We start from the raw sequence: 19884 nt of genomic DNA on the forward strand, positions 1-19884 counted from the left end.
TTTTGTGTTGGTGTTACTGGCAAATAAAGACAAATCAAGTCCATTTTCATGGTCATTAATAAAATTACTGTAATACCACAGGACAATACAGACCTCTGTGAGACTCCAGCCTCCCCTTCTGACAATATTTTAAGCATGTTTTAAAAACAAGTTTCCTTAGTTCCCTTACCAGGAGGTGCTGCCAAATCTCTGCTACAGGTAAGCCATGGTGTGTAGTTTTTACATCCTCTCTAAAGTCCTCTTGCCATGCCATGGGAAAAGCTCATCCTTTGAAAATCCTGGGAAAACTTCTGCCCTCTATCAGTACTTGCAAGACACAGTTAAGGAGTACAATTAGGACACTCCCACACACAGACTCAAATTGAAAAGAATCATCTCATTGTGACTCAGGTTCACACCAGCCAAACTCTTCAAGTACCAAATATAAACTCAGAAAAAGTTCTATCACACATCCTTGTCCTTGAAGCTGCAGTAAAAAAGTCCTAATAATCCTTTATTTTCCTGTCAGCCTGACCTAAACACCAGGTATTTATTTTTCCAATATTTTCCATAACTGCCTGGTTAACAACCACTCTCAGCATTCAAAATAATTTTAAAGATGTCATCCTTAAAAGAAGACTTCCACATTTAAACTTCTCTTCACTGCTTCAAGAAAACATGATTTTTTTTTTGCAGAAGAGCTGCTCTGAAGTTCTTGTGGAAAAGACTAGAAAATATCAGCTATCAAGCTTTTAACTGAAATTACCATTTGATTCCAACAGGAAAGCACAGCTACCTTCACAGCAGGTGTTAATATCAGCAAGAACAAAAGAAAGAATGAATACATAACCAGAATCATCAAGGCAGAGGGCAAGGATAAAAAGCAGCAGGCCTAAACAGCAAATATCCAATCCCTTGATCAATCAGGAGTAAAAGTGCACTTCAGTCAGGATTCCAGAATTCACATTACAAACAGGGAATAGATGGACAAATTCCACCTGCCATGGATCAGGAGAAATCCTCACTCTGAGCTCTGCATCACCACTCCAGCCCCCAGCACAAATGAACGCATGAATTTTAAAAGTTTGTTAAAGGCCAAATGTAACAAACAATAAACAAAAAATGCTATTTAAAAAAAATCAGATCAGTGGGGTTGGGTTTTTGGTGGGGTCCATGTTTTTGGGGGGTTTTGTTGTCTATTTTTAGGTTTAGGGTTTTGTTTTGTATTTTTTTTAATTTTCAAACACCACGGACAGAAGAGTCCAATAGAGCAGCTCAGCCACAAGTCACCTGTGTCACCAAGTGACCACTGTGTCACCTTCCCCACTATGACCTGGGGAAATTCCTTCCCCCCATAAACCCCCCAAGCCCATTTCCCTGCACTGTGCCCCTCTGAACCACCACTAAAACCATTTGTGGCTGCTCCTAATCTGCTCCCCTGCCAGCTGGATCCCACGTTCTGCTGAGTTGCTTTAAGCATTAACTATCTCACACACATATTTAACAACTGCCTATAAATACACCTCAGCTACCTCCTCCCCTTGTCAAAATACACCATTTAAATGGAAAAAAATCTCTATCTCAACAGGTTTTGTTTTGACCCCAGATCCCTACATGACTAAGTACCATGACAGTGCCACTAAGAACCAATATGCTGATTAAAAAAAAGCATGACTGTATTGTAAGCAAGCCCTTAAAAGCTGCCTGCTGTCATATCAAGACATAACTGAAAAAAAAGAGAACTTACCTGCTGGCAAGGGAAGTCTTGAAATATCTGTAAGAATAAAGAAAGACATTTAGAAACAGAAGAGAAAATAGCTCTACAACTGCAATGACCTCATAATTCTTCTGCAAGGCCATACTTGTTTAATAAAGCACATTATCTGAAGCAATTTGCTGGCTGCTATGAATGCCACATGCAAATCAAAAGCATTTTCCTTGTCTCACCCTGTTCATTAACAGGATTTTGCTTTGCTCACCTAACTGAAGGACAAAGATTATACTGAAGGCAATGAGTGTAATTACTGCAGCAGAATACAGGTCACTACACACAAATGAAGTGTTACATACAAAATTCACCATCACCTACAGAACTTCAGAGCTCAAAGTGTCAGGGATAGTCTTTGCAAATGAAGAGGATTCTACAGAATGTTTTCTTTATTCTTAAATCTTTAGAGAAGAAGTAGTCAAGTTTCCAAGCAGATAAGCACAGAACACAAGAAATAATAATAAAAGAAAGGACACTGATTTTTGTCACCAAGGCACATTAGACACAGTTGCTGAACCTTTTTATAGTAAATGCTAAGGCTGTCTTGAGCTGCAAACAATGACCAGTGTCTCAGAGTCTAAATAGAACATATAAAAATTATACACTAAAAAAATAGCCATTATATTAAACTGTAAGTCATTATATTGCTCCTGCCTGCTTTTCTATTGTCATCTCAGTACACATCATCATGACTGGGACCTGAGGTGCCCATCAGAGCTCAGAACAGAAACTAGAACCCACAAAGAACTAGAAAGAAAGAATTCCTCAAGTCTGTAAGGACATGGACTGGGGACACACATCACAGGGTTAATGAAAACTGAAATAAATACAAGGAGGGGCGGTGAGAAAGGGCAAACAGTAAAATAAATGAGAGAAAAACTGAACTGAACCGAAGGAAAAGGTCTGCACACGTATTTGGTTAAAGGAAACAGCAAAGCTGAATAATAAATTGTCACACTAGGTACAAAATCCACATGGAAACTGAACTTTAACCACAGGTGTAGCAGCTGAAACAGATGCAGAGATTATAGGGGCAGATGGTCACTGCTCTGCTACCTATTAGAAGAAATAATGAGGCTTAATAAATTTATTAGCCCTGCTTTCACCAACAGATTGTTATAATTCATGTCTGTGGCCAGAAAACATGATGAAACTTGACTAACAAAGAGAATTACACCTAAAATTTAAAGGCAGCCCACAAAAAATTTTAAAAATTAACTGCACTACTCTGAGGAGATGATGAAACAGCAACACAGAAAGTTGAAACGCACCTAAAGTGGGAAATCAAAGCAAACAGGACACCACAAAAAACCCCAGAGGAAATACTGAATGCCTTAGTCTGGTAGAATTTATACAATTATAATTTTATACAATTTTTATAAAGATAGTAAATAGCATTTAAAAGATGCTCATCATGCTGGCTGCTCAGGAACAAAAGCATCTTACATGTAAGATGTGCCTTGAGACAGGTGATGCAGCCAAGGAGACACAGGAACTGCAGGAAGCAAAAAACCCAACAGCTCCTGCACAGAATCCACATCAGCACATATGGAATGGAGCTTTCATCCAGCAGAAAGAGATTTGCAGGGACAATTAATTTGGAAAGTTACATGAAGATAAATGTTGCATCATTTTTTGTTTGTGTATGCTTAATTGTTTCCATGCTTTTCTTTTTATGAAGTCACAGACAAGTTCCTTGCCACCAGGCTATACAATACAACTGCAGCCACATGAGTAAAGCATTTTAAACTGTGGATTAGAAAATACCAGTTTTGATTTAAATTTTTCTACAGTGACAGAAACATATGTTTAAATTCCATTTTTAATTAACAACTATTGAAATATTTAAGTACTACAAACACTTTAAAATGCATTAAAACCTTTTAATTTTTGTGTAGTGGGGATGTTTTATCACAGCATTTATTACTTCTGAAGCAGACTCTTTGGTTAAATGTGCCTACACAACAGATGTCATGAAAATAATGACAAACATAACCCCCAGAAAAATATGTTATTACTGTTATTATATACACACAGGCAGAAAACAATCACTTACATCTCAGAATTTAAACAGGGAAAAGCTGCAGCTAAGACACACACACAGATTTTCAACTTCAAGAAGACCTGATCATATCCCAGTGTTTGTCCCTAACACCTGAGCTGCTGTTTTCACTGTCACCTCTCCTGCCAGCACTCACACAGATCCTGTTACTGCACCAGGGCCTTCCCAAATGGGCACTGACACCATCAGCACTGCTGCTATATTTAAGTCAAACCCTCTGAAGATTTCTTACTTCCATGTTCCACTGCAAATTAGTCCCACAAGTGCATTAACTGAAGAGATGCTGCACCCCTGGGACAAGTTTACTGAACAGCTTCCTGCAACTGCACCTTCTTCTGTTACAATGTAGTGCCAGAGACTGATTTCTGCCATTAACTGACATACATTAGATCTAAAAACAAGCTGGACAGAAGAAATTGAAGCCTGAGGGTTCTATCAGTGTACTCAAAAGTGCATATGTGCACTTAGCAGGTTACTTGTGCGGCATTATCTAATTATTTCCATTAAGCACAAAGTCTCTACAGGCTGATGTATCTTAATTTTAGCAAACACCAGCCACTACAGAAATGTCAACTCATAAATGAAATAAATATTTCACAATTCCAAAGATAACAGTAACAATTCCACTCCTTTGTGTATCCAGACACCAAAACAATAAGTGAAATAAATGCTCATTACCTTCAGGTGTTCCTGTAAGTGTGGAGTCACTTTAGGAACTTTCTCATCATTGAGTTTGCCCCATCTCTCCAGCTCACTCTCATATTTTCTGGCTTGAAACCTCTTAAGTTTTATTTGCAAATACAGTTTTTCATTTAAAATCTAACCCTGAAAAAAGATGAGTGGATTTTGGCCACACTTTACAAAGTTCATTCACAGAGAGGTAAACAGAGTACACAGAGGTAAACAGGCAGCCACTCATTCCAGGTAGTTTTTACAAACTTGCCTCCCCTTTCTGAAGGGCGCTACAGCATTTCAATCTCTAGAGAGGAGAAATTCAACCAGTCCTGAGATTTGAAGAGGAAAAACCCCAAAGTTAGGGTTTTAATCTGGTTTGGGACTAAAATGAGAGGCTTGAGAGCATTTTGGAGAGCTGTCCTGTTGGGAAGGATTCCCTCACATCAGGGAGGCCTGGACTGACTTTTCTCCTACAACTCAGTTCCTGAGTGCTTGGCGTGCTGTCACACAAACCACAGTTACAGCAGCTGTACAACAGGAACCAATCTTACTTTTTTATCTGCTCCAAAGTAGTTCTTCAAAGTGAAATCTAAAATGAATCATATTTCAAGTGCTGCTGCTCCTACTGATCCTTTCAAGGGATCATTCATGTTCTGCATTTATATTCTTAAGTATCTCTCTGTGCTCCTTGGCAGGGAGCAAACTGCCAGCTTGAACAGGCAGAAAGAAAAATTACTTTCACATCATATTCTTTATCATACCTAAACTTGTACATACTTTGTAAAAGCTAATCAGTTCTCAGAGAAAACTGATTTTATCCCATGTAGATATTGGGAGGATGGAGCAGATGGCCTCAAGAGCTCCTTTCCAAGCAAGGTTTTTGTAATATTGGACACAGATGATTGTAGCAGATCAGGAAGAAGATGAAATTACATTAGAGGTGCTACAAAATAAGAAAGTTCCTCAGCCAAAGAAAACTTGCCAAATAAACCAGTTATGTACTTTAATTCATTAAGGAACAGAAAGGAAAGGATTTTAAAGAAAAAATAGTATTATTGCTTCTGTATGCACTGAGATGGCTTTGGGCACTACAGTCCCCAAACAGGCTTTGTGGATCCCAGCACCAATAGTTTTTTCTGATTTATGGATGCCCTGAGGACCAGATCTCTCTACCACTGTATTTGCTTTTATAAAACTGCATTTTACATTGCAGAGTTTGGATGAATGCTTTCTTAAAAATGGAGCTGCAACTTTAAATCTTCCTTCCAAGAGTAACATCTAATCATCAAAAACAGGAATGTTCTGTGAGCTTCCTATTCCTGCCTCAAGGTAAAACCAGAATATGGCTCAGTGCACAACTCCAGAGGCTCAGACTCTGCCCCATCTGCAGCACTCATCTCTTTCCAGAGCTGTGGTAAGCAGCAGACCACAAGAAATTTAGTCCTGTTCTCCTGCAGCAGGAGCTGGCTGACTCCAGCCTAACAGCATTCCCTTGAAATTAATTCAGATCTTCAATTCACAAACCAATCTCTCTTTCCAGGGAAAAGTGAAGGCTTGCAGCACACAAGGAACCACAGACCACAGTCTCCAAGAAGCCAAGCAGCACATGTCACTGGATAACAATCCTTGCAACTAGAGGAGGAATATCACAGACTCAACATAAAATGCCATTTTCCTATTAAGCCCCGGTACCAAAATAATTTAGGAATCCAGATGCATATTCAGCTTTTAGCCTTTGTGTGGCTGGTCCTGAAGGATGCTGTCTTAGAAGTTGGATCCAACCACCTGGAAGTCTCCTTTCCTATATTCTCTGGCAGGTTTAAAAGGATGTTCCTCGGGTCTTTAATGAAATCGAGATCTCGTAATCGATATAAAAATAGTTTTCTTTTTTTTTTAAGAGCAAATAAGTAAACACAAAACACAAGTCATTGTTCAAGAAAAAAACCAAAGCTTTGTAAAATTACATTTGTTGAGAAACTCAAGGATTTATCCATGACCATCTGATCTACTGAACAAAGACCTTGAAGGCACAATGAATTCATCCTGACAGCACACCTATTAAGGAAAAGCTATTAAAAAGTTTTACGGTATGATTAAAAGATTGAATAAACCACCAGTTGCAATGTTCCACATATGTATTTTTTCCCCTTCATGATTAAAAGTGCATCTCATTTGTAACCTACATCTAACCTACTTCTAATTTAGCAATGTGCAGGGCTGAATGCTAACAACCTTTTATTATATCATTTCACATTAAGGCAGTTTTTTAGGGCAATTTACAATGCAACTCAATAAAATCTTTTCATTTATTAGCTATGTAGAATAAGAGGCAGAAGAGCCTCACTGTAAAGGACCATTTTTACTAAACATTTTATTATACTTGCAAGTCTTTAAATGCTCCAACTGTTTTGGTTTTCAGTACAGCCCCGTTTTGCAAACACCAATACCTGACACAGTATTCAAATGTCAATCCTAACAGCATTAAAACCACCATTTGCTTACTCAGATTAGAATTTTTCCCCCTATTGACATATTTGTTGCATTTGCCTTAGGCACAGCAGCAGCTGAATATCCAGCTTAGCTGCAAATCTTCATCTGTTACCCTGGGGAGAGATGGAGGGGGCACAGCTACAGGACAGGCACCTCCACCCACTAAACGTGGCAGCAATTCTTTTGTGCTTTAGCCAGATCAGAAGAAATTCAGCATACAAAACCACACATCTTGTGTTTACAGCCCTACTTCACAGGAGATCCACGTTGCACTGGAGTCCCTTATTATCTTGGTTTAAATCTTTGCTTCAGCTGTGAGTACCAGCAGTAATGATTTAATGCTCTCATTTCTGTCTGCTGAAAAGGTTAACGAGCAAGCAGCCGACAATGAACCGCTGTGACACCCTGCAACGTGCACAGCCTGTGCTGTGCCTTTGAGAAGTTCTCTTGAACCACTCGCTAGTTCCAAGGCAAGCTGCTGCCTCTGAAACACAAAAGCCACACAAAATTTAGCAAGGAAAATGAGAGAACCAACTGAAATACTGCACAGAACATGAAGGGTTTTCTCAAATTAAGTGTTTGGTTGATAAAACAGGTACAAGGCAATCTATGGTGTGATGATCACCACATCTCACATACCTCAAGTGCCTTTAAATGTGCAAAAGCCTTGTGGTGTTACACCAGTACAAGCAGCAGCTGATTGATCCCATACCTCGAGAACACCTTCAGTTCATATCTGCTTCCATAATTTCTCCATTTCTTGTCAGTTTACTGTCACATTCCTCTCACTACCCCATTCTTCTACACCTGCTTTCCTCTTCCTATTTGAAAACCAAATCGGTATTGAGTCTCCTTAGCTTACAGCATCTACACCAAAAAATCATTAAACAGTTTCAAATCTCAATTTCCCCTCTCCTACTGATACTTCTCCAAAATCACTCTGCTTATGCTTCTTAAATACTAGTTTTTGAAATTGAAAAAATACAAACCCTGATTAAGACCATCAGAATAATCCACCTGTGTTTTCCTCCATCTCAGCTGAACTCTACCCTGAACTCTGTATGCACCTAGACACTTCAAATTCATTTACACCACATCACTGAGCATGACCACCGAGTTATCGATGCAGCCACCAGGAGCCAAATTTTCAACCAGGCACACTGAACAGTGAGATATTAAATGAAAAGGTTCTGGTGGAAGTTACATTTAAGGAGATTAAGAAGAGCAAGAGAAATCATTCAGTCATTACTCAGGGCAGGTGGGATCAATCTCATTACATACTGAGTTACAGAACATGCAGTATCTAAGCAACTCAGATAAAGAATTTAGTCTCAGTATCTACACAAGTACTATATGCACCTTTTGCCTATGGGGAAGAGATATTTGGATAAAGAAGAGGATGGAGTAGTTCCCCAATAATTGGTTTTATTCAGCATCACAAAATGGGTAAGTGAACTCTGCAAGTCTGCAGGTCATATTAAGCTCTCATGGGTCAGCAAAAGTCATAGCAATGGGGGGAAAAAAACCAACAAGGATTTCACAAAATTAAGCAAGTTGCTAAGACAGCAGCTGCACTTGAACACAGGGCTGTGATGTAATGCATCTGGGGAAAAACTTCTGAGCAAGACCTCCTTAACCAAGTAACACTTGCACTTTCTCCAGTTCCAACTGTGGGAGGAAGGCTGAGTCACTGTTTTCTCTGAAATCATCAGCTCCAACTGGAGTAGCTGGCCAAAGGCAATAAAACATTGTGTCTCATTAGGAAGGGCACTGAAAACATGGCATTTAAACCTATTACTGTGCAAAATAAAAAAGCATCAACATGTTGCGTCCAGTTCCGGTGTCTGCACCAGGAGGCAGAGATGTCTAGAGCTGGGCAGCTGAAGGGATTGAGGGATGGAGCAGCTGCCAAGGAAGGCCAAATTACCAAATCTGGGCCCCCTTCAGCAGGGAGGACGTGAGGCTCAGGGTGAACGTGATCACACAACAAGTGGAGGGGGTGGGGGAAGAAGTGAGGAAAAAACCAGAAGAACAAAAAGCAAATCAATGCAGCACCACAATTCAACAAATCCTGCCAGTCTGAGCATTAGGGAGCATTTGAGGAAATTACTGGAGATTAGGTTCAAACCAGTAAGAGTGCCTTCCCCACAGCAGGCACTGAGCTCCCTGCAATTCCTGCAATAGGAAAGTGTGCAGAGAGGTGCCACCAGCCACTGGGCCAGGTATGCAAACTCCATGTAAACAGCATTTTCTGCTGCCATCGAGGGCCAGTGCTGGGCTGGGCAGCCCTGGGTCTCATTTAGCAGCACCTCCTCCATCAGCAGCACTGTGGCCAGTGATTGTCCCCCTGTGCTGGGCACTGGGGAGGCCACACCTCAAATCCTGTGCTCAGACTTGGGCCTTTCATGACAAGACAGACACTGAGGGGCTGGAGCATGTCCAGAGAAGGGAGTGAGCTTGAGCACAAGTCTGATAAGGAGCAGCTGAGGGAGCTGTGGGGCTCAGCCTGGAGAAAAGGAGGCTCAGAGGGGATCTTCTCTCTCCCTACAACTCCCAGACAGAAGGTTGGAGGCAGGTGGGGGTCAGTCTCTCCCAGTAACAAACAATAGGACAAGGGGAAATGGCCTCAAGCTGTGTCAGGGGAGGTTTAGCCTGGTTAGGAAAAACTCTTTTACAAAAAGGGCGGTTAAACACTGGAAGAGGCTGCTGGGACATGGTTGAATGGTGGCCTTGGCACTGCTGGGTTAACAGCTGGAACTACCCATTTTAAAGGTCTTTTCACAGTAAAATGATTTTGTGATTCTCATGGTCTTAAACTCCCTGTCATGGCTGTGTGAAGTCATGAGTTTAAACATCACCTATAAGAACACCTACTCAATCAAAAGTACTGTTCTAAGAATGTCAGCCACACTACAGGAATATTCTTATCTTTTAATGGTTTATCACAAAAGGAGACGTGTTTAAGCAAGCCCAGGAAACTTTAAAAGCATTTAAGATGTTTAAGGAGGGACATGTGTGTGCTGGCAGTAGTTCAGATTTATCAGGAATATCTCCAGCACTGTGATCTGTGATCACATAATCCTGATGGAAATATTGTGACATTTTATCAACCTAACAATTCAGGCCCTCAGGCAGGCTTAGGGAAAGCAGTAGACATGTATTCTATACGTGTGTAGCTACCCCCTATTTGTACTACAGAGTGCTTGTTCTTCCAAGTGATAGCTTTAGTGGATGTTTTCCTTTCAAGAAACATTGTCTTGACATTGCTTGCTATGATTGAAGCTCCCTTGTCATTTTCCATGAAGGACTTGTGACACACAATGTGCCACCACAAGTCACCCACGTCTTCAAAAGGTGACAGGATTGTGTAGTTCCTGCACTGAAATACAAATTAGCTCTACATGTCAGTGAAGGCTGGTTTGTGCTTTGGTATGATAGGAACTTAGCACAGAGCATGGAGGTGTTCCAGAATGTAAAATAAATGTGATTCCAGGTACAGAAATGAGCTGTGCCAAGGGCACAACCAGAAGGGGAAAGAATGAGGAGGAATTACTTCAGGAAAAATATTCAAAAGCTCAAAACAGAGCTGTACATCCCAGACCACTATGTAAGAGAAAACTGTTTTCTTGAGTGTTTTTTTAGAGGGGGGTCAAGTGGGAGCTTGGTTTTGGTTTTAAAACAGTAACTAGTTGGAAGAATTTAGACTAACAGATTAATGATGTAACAAAAAAAAAACCACCCAAAGCTTCTTTTCCAGAATATTAGAACAGTATTTTGCAAGTTTTGGGTGTTTTTTTTGTTAAAACACAAATTCTTAGAAAGTTGGGCGAGTCACTTCCTTTCATGTTTCACCACTGTCAAATTATGCTGTTTCCATGGTTCTGGCCTACACATGGATTCCATTGTTACAGCAGTTTTTCAGGAGCTGGAATTAAAGTTTTAAATTTTTCTTATTTGAAGTTACAGATGGGTGAAAGAAGGTTGAAGATAATCAATGCAACCAGCACAGAGTGGGAAGAAAATATTTAAGAGTTTTCCAGTAAAGAACACACACAAAGTAGTTTGTCAGAAGTGTAACAGAAGATTATCATCTTTGCACACACATTGTTACCAAAACAAAACCCAAAACAACAACAACAACAACCAAACCAAAACCAAAATCACAAAAAAACAAGGAGGGGGGAGGGTGTTAACACTTCCAACACTTCTTAGGCACTGACATAGTGCCTAAGAAATAACGTGTTTTATTGCTCACAATGGGATTACTCCAAAGTATTCACAGCAAGCTTGACAGCAGCTGTAAAGTTTTGCTCTGTACACAAACCTGCCTCAAGAAATAAGATGAAATTTGTTTGTAATGAGAATACCAGGGTTTTCTTAGCCCAACTGTGACACCCTGGATGGAGAAAGAATTGGCTTCAGCTGGAGCTTGTTCTCAAAGTGAAGCACAACATCCCTCCACAACAAATGGGCATTTGCAGCCAGAGCTACAGAGGCTGGAATCAGTTCTGCAGTGAAGGCATGACAGTTTTGGATCTTAACCATATAAGAAATAACAGAATTAGGGACACTCACTGTGATAGGAAAAGTCCAATAAATTCACCACCATATGCATGGGAACAACTTCTTTAATGTCACCTGGGTGTTACACATCCTCCCAGGGACACAGATTACACCACTTCCAACTACTGTAGAGTTTGGAGACACAACATGCTGCCAGGTGTCATTCTGCTGAGGAGAGGTTTTAATAAAAAGTCAAAAAATATTTCCAAAACCTTTGGATTACAAAGGAACAATGCTTCAAGAATTACTGACAAATAATTTACCTGACCTAGACCTTGATCTAGGTCAAGTAAATTATTTGTCAAACACCAGAGCACACACGAGGCAATGAGAATTAGCCAGGAGATACAACCAAATGTTATTTCTGTCATTTCATAAGAATAAACAGTTCTTCATAAGCCAAAAAGACAAAGAGCCCACCTCAGAGGGTAAACAGGAATTTAGAGGCAACAGAAGACAACAAATCAGACAAGAGCAGAAGAGACATTACAGAGCAATATATTATGTATTCTTCTAAACTGACCAAATTCCCTTTTCTTAATATGCTGCATGTTAGCAGTAATTGTGTTAGGCTGGTTCCTCACACCACAACGTTGATGCACTAGCAGAAATAGAGAAAAAGCAAAGGAGAAGCTAGGGGAAAGTTTTCTCTGTCCCCTTTTATAAAGTTTTCCAGATGGAAAATAGACAGAGAATTAATTAAGACAGCAAAAAACAATGACAAGTGAGACAGGGAGGAACCATGGGCAGAATTAAAAAAAAAATAAAATCAGGAAAACAAAAATACACACATCCATCAGGACAAAGAAAGAGAAGACTGCCAACACTAGATTATGAAGGTTAAGAGGGGGCAGGGGGGGAACAAGAGTGCAGACAGAAGAACTGCAGCACACAACATGGGACAGGCTTTCTTCTCTTCATTGGTTCTGTCGTGTCGCCGTCGGAGAGCGGCTCAGAGACAGCGGTGCTGGCGTACCGGGAAACCCCCAACACATCTGTGCTCTGCAAGGACCTGATCAAAAGGGGACCCAGCTGGTTTGACAGAACACAACACAAATGCAGCTCCCACATCCCCTTGGCTGCACCTTCCCAGCTCAGCCATTGCCTTGTTGCCTTTGCCCAGATGAGTAAAGAGTTTGTTTCCAACTCAGCCCGGTGCGAAGTCAAGCGTGTGTGATTAATGGATTCTCATTTCCACAAACACACTGAAAAAGTTCAGCTTGGCATCATTAAGATTCTATCAGCCCTGAATTGCAATTTAAGATAGCATTTTTCGCCTTAATCTGCTGCTCTATTTAATCAATTTAATGCACAGTAAAAACTTAATTTGACAAAATTGAAAGCATTATTTCTCCCTGCCTCTGGCATGAAACAGATTAAGACCACCAGAAATACTTGCAGAAAGATTTAAGATTCATTACATATTGGGTGGCAGATAAATATTAGATATGCTATAAACTCTAAGTCTAAAAGCAGTGGGTTTTAGTTAATGCCACAATTACCCCCCAGCAGCTAACCCGAGTCACGCTTCCTACACAAGGCGTGACTGTGATTTTTGAAGGCAGATCTCCTAAAATGCTATTTTGTACCATGCTGACAAACTCCACAGACAGCAGGGCAGAAGGAACAAGGACAGCAAACACAACTTCTCCTGTGTAGGCTTCTGGCCAAATCCAGGCTGGATAAAGGCACAGGTTAGAACAGAACATGTTCTAGGTCCAGGATGAAATAACAAACAGCTTACATCCCTACCCAAAATTCAATTTCATCTACTTAGATTATCTACAGGAGGTAAAAAGACAAGTGACAGAAAACTACCACATAAGTATGTTTGGAGGTCTCTACAGACAGCCTGAAGCTCCAAGATAACTCAAGTTACAGGAGACACATCCACAGTTCCGTCCCAGAGCTGGAGATACCCAAATGGTCCCAGGGTTGGAGCTGATTCTCCAAGAAACAGCTGCTCTCATCCCATGGCCAGGGCTACAGCACCATGGCACAACTTGTACTGTGAAAGGAACACTTCTGCCTTCAGGGCTGTCAAACCAATTTTCCTCATAAATAACTAACAAGCCAATTTTCCGGGCAGTGGCGGGGAGAGCAATCCTGACGGTGTGCTGCTCACAAAGCACACTCATTACTTTCTCAGCTAAGAATCACTAAGTCCCTTAGAAACTCTGACTTGCCTTGTAAGTATTTAAGTAGAGTATTACAAGTTTATTTGAAATGGATTTTAAAGCTATGATTTTGTACCTAGACATGACTTCTTAGAAAAGAAAAATCAAATGCAAAATGCATCTACTGTTAAAACAGTCTGAAATGTATTATTCCTGCTGATGTTAAGAAACAGTGCTGCTTCACTTGAAAATATTTCAGTAACAGCTTTTTCCATTTATGTCAAGGGATTACATAGTGTATACACTTGTACAATCATATCTTGCTTCAACTTGCTCTGTTGATATATCAAATGTAATACTAATGGTGAATACCTACCCTGCTGATGTGTAACAATTCCTGATCAGCAAACCAGGCTAGCTGGAGCATAAAGGAAATCATGATGCAGTCCTTTAAGAATAAACAGAAAAGAGGCACAAATATCCTAATTATATAAGAGTATTTGGTACAGTCCTGTGTAGGCTGGACTCAGTGAACAAATATTTTCTGCACAAAGATAAGAATTCAAGACTACAAAGAAGTGTACAGTATAAATGTGGCTTTTGCCTCAGCAATGAGTGCTGGGAGGCAGAAAAACGTAAATCTTTTGTACCACAATATAATCCATAAGAAAGGACAGCAAGAATAATAAAGCCTAAACCAAGAAAAACATTGTTAAGCTTTTAAAATTCTTCACTGATACTGCAGTTTATTCCTTGCCCCTCCATTTCACAAGAATGAAAATACAACAGCTCACCTCTTTTGTTATTATAAACAAGGATATATTATCTGAGACTTATTCTCTAAAAAGCTTTTCCATTTCTGATCATTCATTAGGCATGAAAACAGGGAAGATGAGCAAAAAGAAGCCTATCCAGCTTTCTCTGCTTCTGATCTAACTTGGACAGAGTCAGATGCCACTGAATTCCACCAGAGTGAGAACAAAGAACTGAACTTGGTCACAATGATGATCCAGAGCAGACCTGACAGTTGTTTCATGCACTTCTAACCTCAGTAACAGGAAGAAGGTGAACATTTTTTTAATTACTCTATAATCTAGTTTTCAATTTATCATGTATGAAGTGTCAGGTACCCCAGCACACTAAATTATTTAGCATACATTGTAACTGTATCTTCTGCCTCTCATAATGTGCAGAATACATATGCAGTGATTATTAAAAATCTTAAATTAAAATATTGAAAAAGCATTTAGTTGATCAAGGTCTCCAGTTCCCCAGTCTTCCCTCTCCAAATTGCTCCTGAACGTATCTTAAGACTCACCCTGTGAGTTCAAGCTTGAGGCACAAATGAGAAAGAAAATGGTCCAAATTAAAAACCTTATCCAAATTTCCAGTAATTATTAAAGAGACTCATTTTCAATCCCTTCAAGATCTAATCAGGTTCAGAATGGACATGAACCTAAATTTGCTTGAATACATTAAAATAATTCTAGCACAAAGTCAGGCAGGTACTGCACAAGGATGTCTGTATTTCAGGAACTTCTGAACACATCTTTTTCACTGATATGAAGAAAGAGATCAAATTAAAGAACTGCAGCATGTACTTACACCAATGTCAGCTCTGGTACAGTTAATATTTATTTTTCATCCTGCAAACTAAGCATTTGTGACAGTACAAAGGAATTTCAGGCTGCATATGCAAACAAGTTGTCACAGAATTGAAGCTGGAATAACTTCTAATAACTTCTACTTGTATTTGTCTGCTGCAGTCCCACAAAAGAAAAAATGCACAAGTTCTTAGTAACAGGACACTGAAAGCTCAGAGCAAACCACAGGAAGCTCAAAGGACCAAAAAGAATTTTTTTCACCAAAGTGACAGGGATGTTAACTCTGCTGCCACCTCAATGCAATTTAACTAAATCCATTTATCTCCCTTTTCCCCAATTCCTGAATCACAGAGTAACAAAAGTCATGAGGCCCTAAGGAAACCTATAAAGTGTGTCTCCATAGCCAAGAGAAAAACCACAGAAAACCTCTAGAAGAATTTGGGGTAAACTGGGCAACTCTGACCTGTGAACTCCTCAGGTCCCTGGAACAGATCTGGCAGGATTAGGTCTGTCAGGTTCCTAAAGCATTCCCCAGTAACCCAGCAAGGCTGGAATCACAGTGGATTGGGCTGGAAGGGACCTTTAAAGGTCACCTAAATTCCAGCCTGTCCACCACAGGTAGGGACACCTTCCCCTAGACCAGGTTGCTCCAAGCCACATCCAACGTGGCCTTGAAGACTTGCAGGGATGGGGCAGCCACAGCTTCTCTGAGCAACTTCTGCCAGTGCCTTACCAACAACATAATTTTACCTTCTTAAAATATTATTAAGAAACACCAAACTTAAATTTGAGAAACATTTCTGAGTAGCTTAAGAAAGCATTATTTACCACACACTTTCATATTCAACACCATGGCAGTGTTCAGAACACCCCTGAGCAAGGAGAAGGCAGCACCAGCATCACTGAGGCTCCTTTATCCAAAGCCAGCACAGGTCTGAAACTCACCTGACCCCCAACGCCCTCCTTCACAGTGCAGATAGTTCAACGTCCCAAATGTCCCAGGTCTGGGGGACACCCAAGGGGAACTCACAGAACCATTCAGGCTGGAAAAGACCTCTGCAGCTGATGATCTCAGTCAGAGGTGTTTTCCAACCTAAATGATTCCATGATCCTGGGGGTGAATGCTGCTGCTGGCAGCCTGAAATCAGCAGCTCCATTCAGCTGCGGTTTGAAGCTTCTGCCTCTTGCAGTTTGGTAGGAACCAGTTCATGGCCAAAAATAGATGGGGGAGAGGATAACAGAGATGGCAAACAGCACAAGCTTTGTTATTTAGGAAACTGAGGTAAGAGCAGACAATATTGTCATCAATAACACAACCACAGAGAGATGGCAGGAGTGGTGACTGGCAGTGGTTTCATTCTGTCCAAGGGAGTTTCTGTCCTGGAACAAGGGCACCTTCTGGTCCAAACCACCTGGGACAGAGCACAGACACTAAAAGGCTTAACCCACTGATGTATGATTACAATGAACCAGCTAACTCTCATTTAGTTCATCTCACAAAAAGCAAAAACCAAAAGGGATTTTGAGTATTTCCCACACAGATTTTTCTAATGAAGACATTGTCACATCTGTCTGTAGACATTAGACAATGCCAACAGGTTGGTAATTACCTACAGCTCTAAAATTTAAAGTCTACAAATTAATTAGATACTGTTCCAAAAATCACAAAGTGCAGCTTTGAGGTTGGGCAGTGACTTTGCTATGACTCAACTCAAAAGCTCTTGCCAAAGCACTTGAATGCAAAGGCTGCTCAGTTTCACCTTCCTGAAGTGCCCTATGTCCAGAATGTCTATTTCTGAAAAGTCTGGCTTTTGTAGAATTTAATACTAATATCATAAAATTCCAACTCCTCCATATCTTCCTCAAAGTACAAAAATACCAAGATATACTGAGAAACAAAGGACTGACTTTATTCTTCAGGTCTGTCCACTTTCTCTGGTAGTTCCAGAGGATTTGATTCCCTGTTGTCTCCTTGGCCTCTATTCCAAACCCTAAAACTACAGTCATTCAAAATGCAAATATGTTGGGTTTTGCAGTGGGGATAAGGAAATACACACTTTTTTCCACAAGACAATTTCAATGATGCTCCCTTTCATACAGATCATGAATGGATACATTTGTCCCCTTATAAACTGCTGGTGGATGGAGCTACATCTGTGGTCCTCTGGCCAACTCTAACATTATTAAGAACCAAATGGACACAAATCCAAACACTTTTAAGTAGCATAAAATATTAAAAGCAACTCATATGGCCTCAGACAGCAGCCACAAAAATTTATTTTTAGGGACAAAATCCTCTCATTCAAGAAAAACATGACAGATGATGAAATTTATTTAATTCCTGCGTATTAAGTTGTGAGACTAAGTGAGCAGACTACTTGGGGAACACTCCTGGGCTGGATTTGCAGCCCTGGTTGATGCCTAAATACTGATATTTGTGACTGAAAGCTCCAGAAAAATCTAGGTCTTTTGGGGTCTTTGGGAAACTGAATGACACAAGAGGGTAAGAGTGCAGAATTTTCAAATATTTTACATGCAATTAAAATTATTTTTGCATTAGAAAACTTGCCAGCAGTAGCTTGTTTCTTATTTTGTTCTATCCTTATTTTCCTTTCACATTTACAGGCATTTTGAAGAGCAAATTGCACAAAAAACCTGGTTAATTTTAAGTTTGTGAAACTGGTTAAATATATGAACCATGTGTGTAGAACATACAGTAATTTATAATTCAGATGCCTTGGTCTCAGAACCTCCATGTGTTAGTTTGGAGTTGGAGATCAATTAACCACAACTCATAAGTGTTTTGAAGCTCAAAACCCAGCAATGCACAAATCAATATTTAATCTGCAGTCTGTGTAGGAGTTAAAAATGTATCAGAAGCTAAGTACAAAGTATATATTATCAACCACAAAATGAAATAAATTCTTACATGCACTACACCAACAGCCTCAGCAATTAGAGATGAATATTTCAATGTAATTTCTATTCATGCCTCCTGAATTTAACAAAAATTTGTGAACAACCAGCCCATTTAAGTTACAAATGGCTCCTGTGTAGCATTATTTGCATCATCCAAGACCATATTTTTTCTGCTTATTTCTCTTTCTACCAAAAAGAATTTTGTAGTACTGGAGAGATTTTCTTCTCCTTGGGCTGTTCACATCCCTGGCTCCATCCCTCCTTCAAATTTCTGTATTCTCAGAAATCTGAGATCCAGTGGGCAGATCAAAACATGTCCTTGCTTCAAAACACATTTGAGGCTATTTTAATGATATGAGAGAACTGTAAAATAAGAAAATGCAAAGTTACCAGGATTTCCTGAACAGACTGGCTATGATGTCAGTTAGCCCTCGGATCAGCTACACTGAAAACACGGATGCTTTCAGACAGGAAAACCAGGATTAACTGAATTGGGCCCATGTGCAGAAATTCTACATTGCTGCCACTTTACAGGCCTGAGAAAAACAATAACTCTGCCACCCCAAAAGCAACCAGCCTTTTGTTCAGTTTCTGTAATCTCCTAGAATTAACTAGAAAAATTTTAGCCCTGAGGCCAAACTTTGTGTCCTTCCTACAAATTGCTTTTCAAATGTCCACAGGTTCACAGTCATTTATCTTGAAAAATTATTAAAAAATAAATAAAAAATAGGTACATACTAAAGCAACAAATTTAAACTCCATCTAGCTCACTAAAATTATACAGAAATTGGGGGTTTTTTTTCTGACAATATTTCACAGTTCAGATGCAAATTGAGGAATTAAGTATTTTCTTTAAAAATATAAACCAGGTGAGGAATTTGAATGAAGCAACTTGGTAGAGCCAACCAGTTGAGTGCAACACTCCTTCCCCACCTCAGTACTTCCACACCTTGCCCACTAAAAATTAGGAAATGCAGAACTTACATCAGAAAAACATTAGATACCAACAAAAAATTAATTCTCTATTAATATTTCAGCTACTTTTTCAATCTATGATGCTACAATCACAAATTTTCTTTGATTCTTTAGTGGGAGTTTTAGTCAGAAAAGCTAAACTGGCATCTTCTGACCTCTATTTCTCACACTCTTGGCACAGAGATAATGTAGGGATGGCAGCAGCATTCTCTGGCCATATGGATATATGAATACAGAGACCACCAGGATATTAAGCAATGTAAATTACTGCTTCACTCATGTCCTTCTTTCTCCTTTATGGGGAGAGAGCTGCATTAGGTTATGTCTTCAAAGCTAAGTGTTTATTATCAAAAATAACATCAAAACCACTAATTCATTATATTAATATCAAGATTCAGTGATTTTATGTCCCTCTAACTCTGGATTTACTGGGGAGTTTTTACTCAACCCTTCAAAAAGCTGAGGAGTAGCTGGTGGAAGTTTCACACCACATATGTTTATACACACACACCCCAAAGAAAATCTTCCAGGTAGCTTTGGCTTGGCTTCTCTTCAGACCTTATCAAGGGCAACACTCTGAACTGAAGCCCAGATTTCACCACCAACAGCAAATGTTCTATTCTTCATTGAATACTTACATGACTACAAGATCTCCTGGAAAAAGTGGGCCTTGAATTAAAAGCAAAGTCACCAAAAAAACTGTTCCAAAAGGATGCAGAAGTCACTGTTCAT

General features: G+C 39.8%; 1 protein-coding gene across 1 annotated transcript in view; it reads right to left on the reverse strand.

Annotated features, from left to right (window-relative positions):
* Window positions 1-19884, reverse strand: part of PTK2 (protein tyrosine kinase 2) — a 189659-nt gene that overhangs the window by 147749 nt on the left and 22026 nt on the right. The window contains exon 3 of the mRNA XM_054516825.1: window positions 1727-1753. The gene's annotated coding sequence lies outside the window, so the exon portion shown is untranslated. The remainder of the gene's footprint in view (window positions 1-1726; window positions 1754-19884) is intronic.

This window comes from Molothrus ater, chromosome 1 (assembly GCF_012460135.2).
Source record: "Molothrus ater isolate BHLD 08-10-18 breed brown headed cowbird chromosome 1, BPBGC_Mater_1.1, whole genome shotgun sequence".
In the NCBI taxonomy this organism is placed as follows: Eukaryota; Metazoa; Chordata; class Aves; order Passeriformes; family Icteridae; genus Molothrus; species Molothrus ater.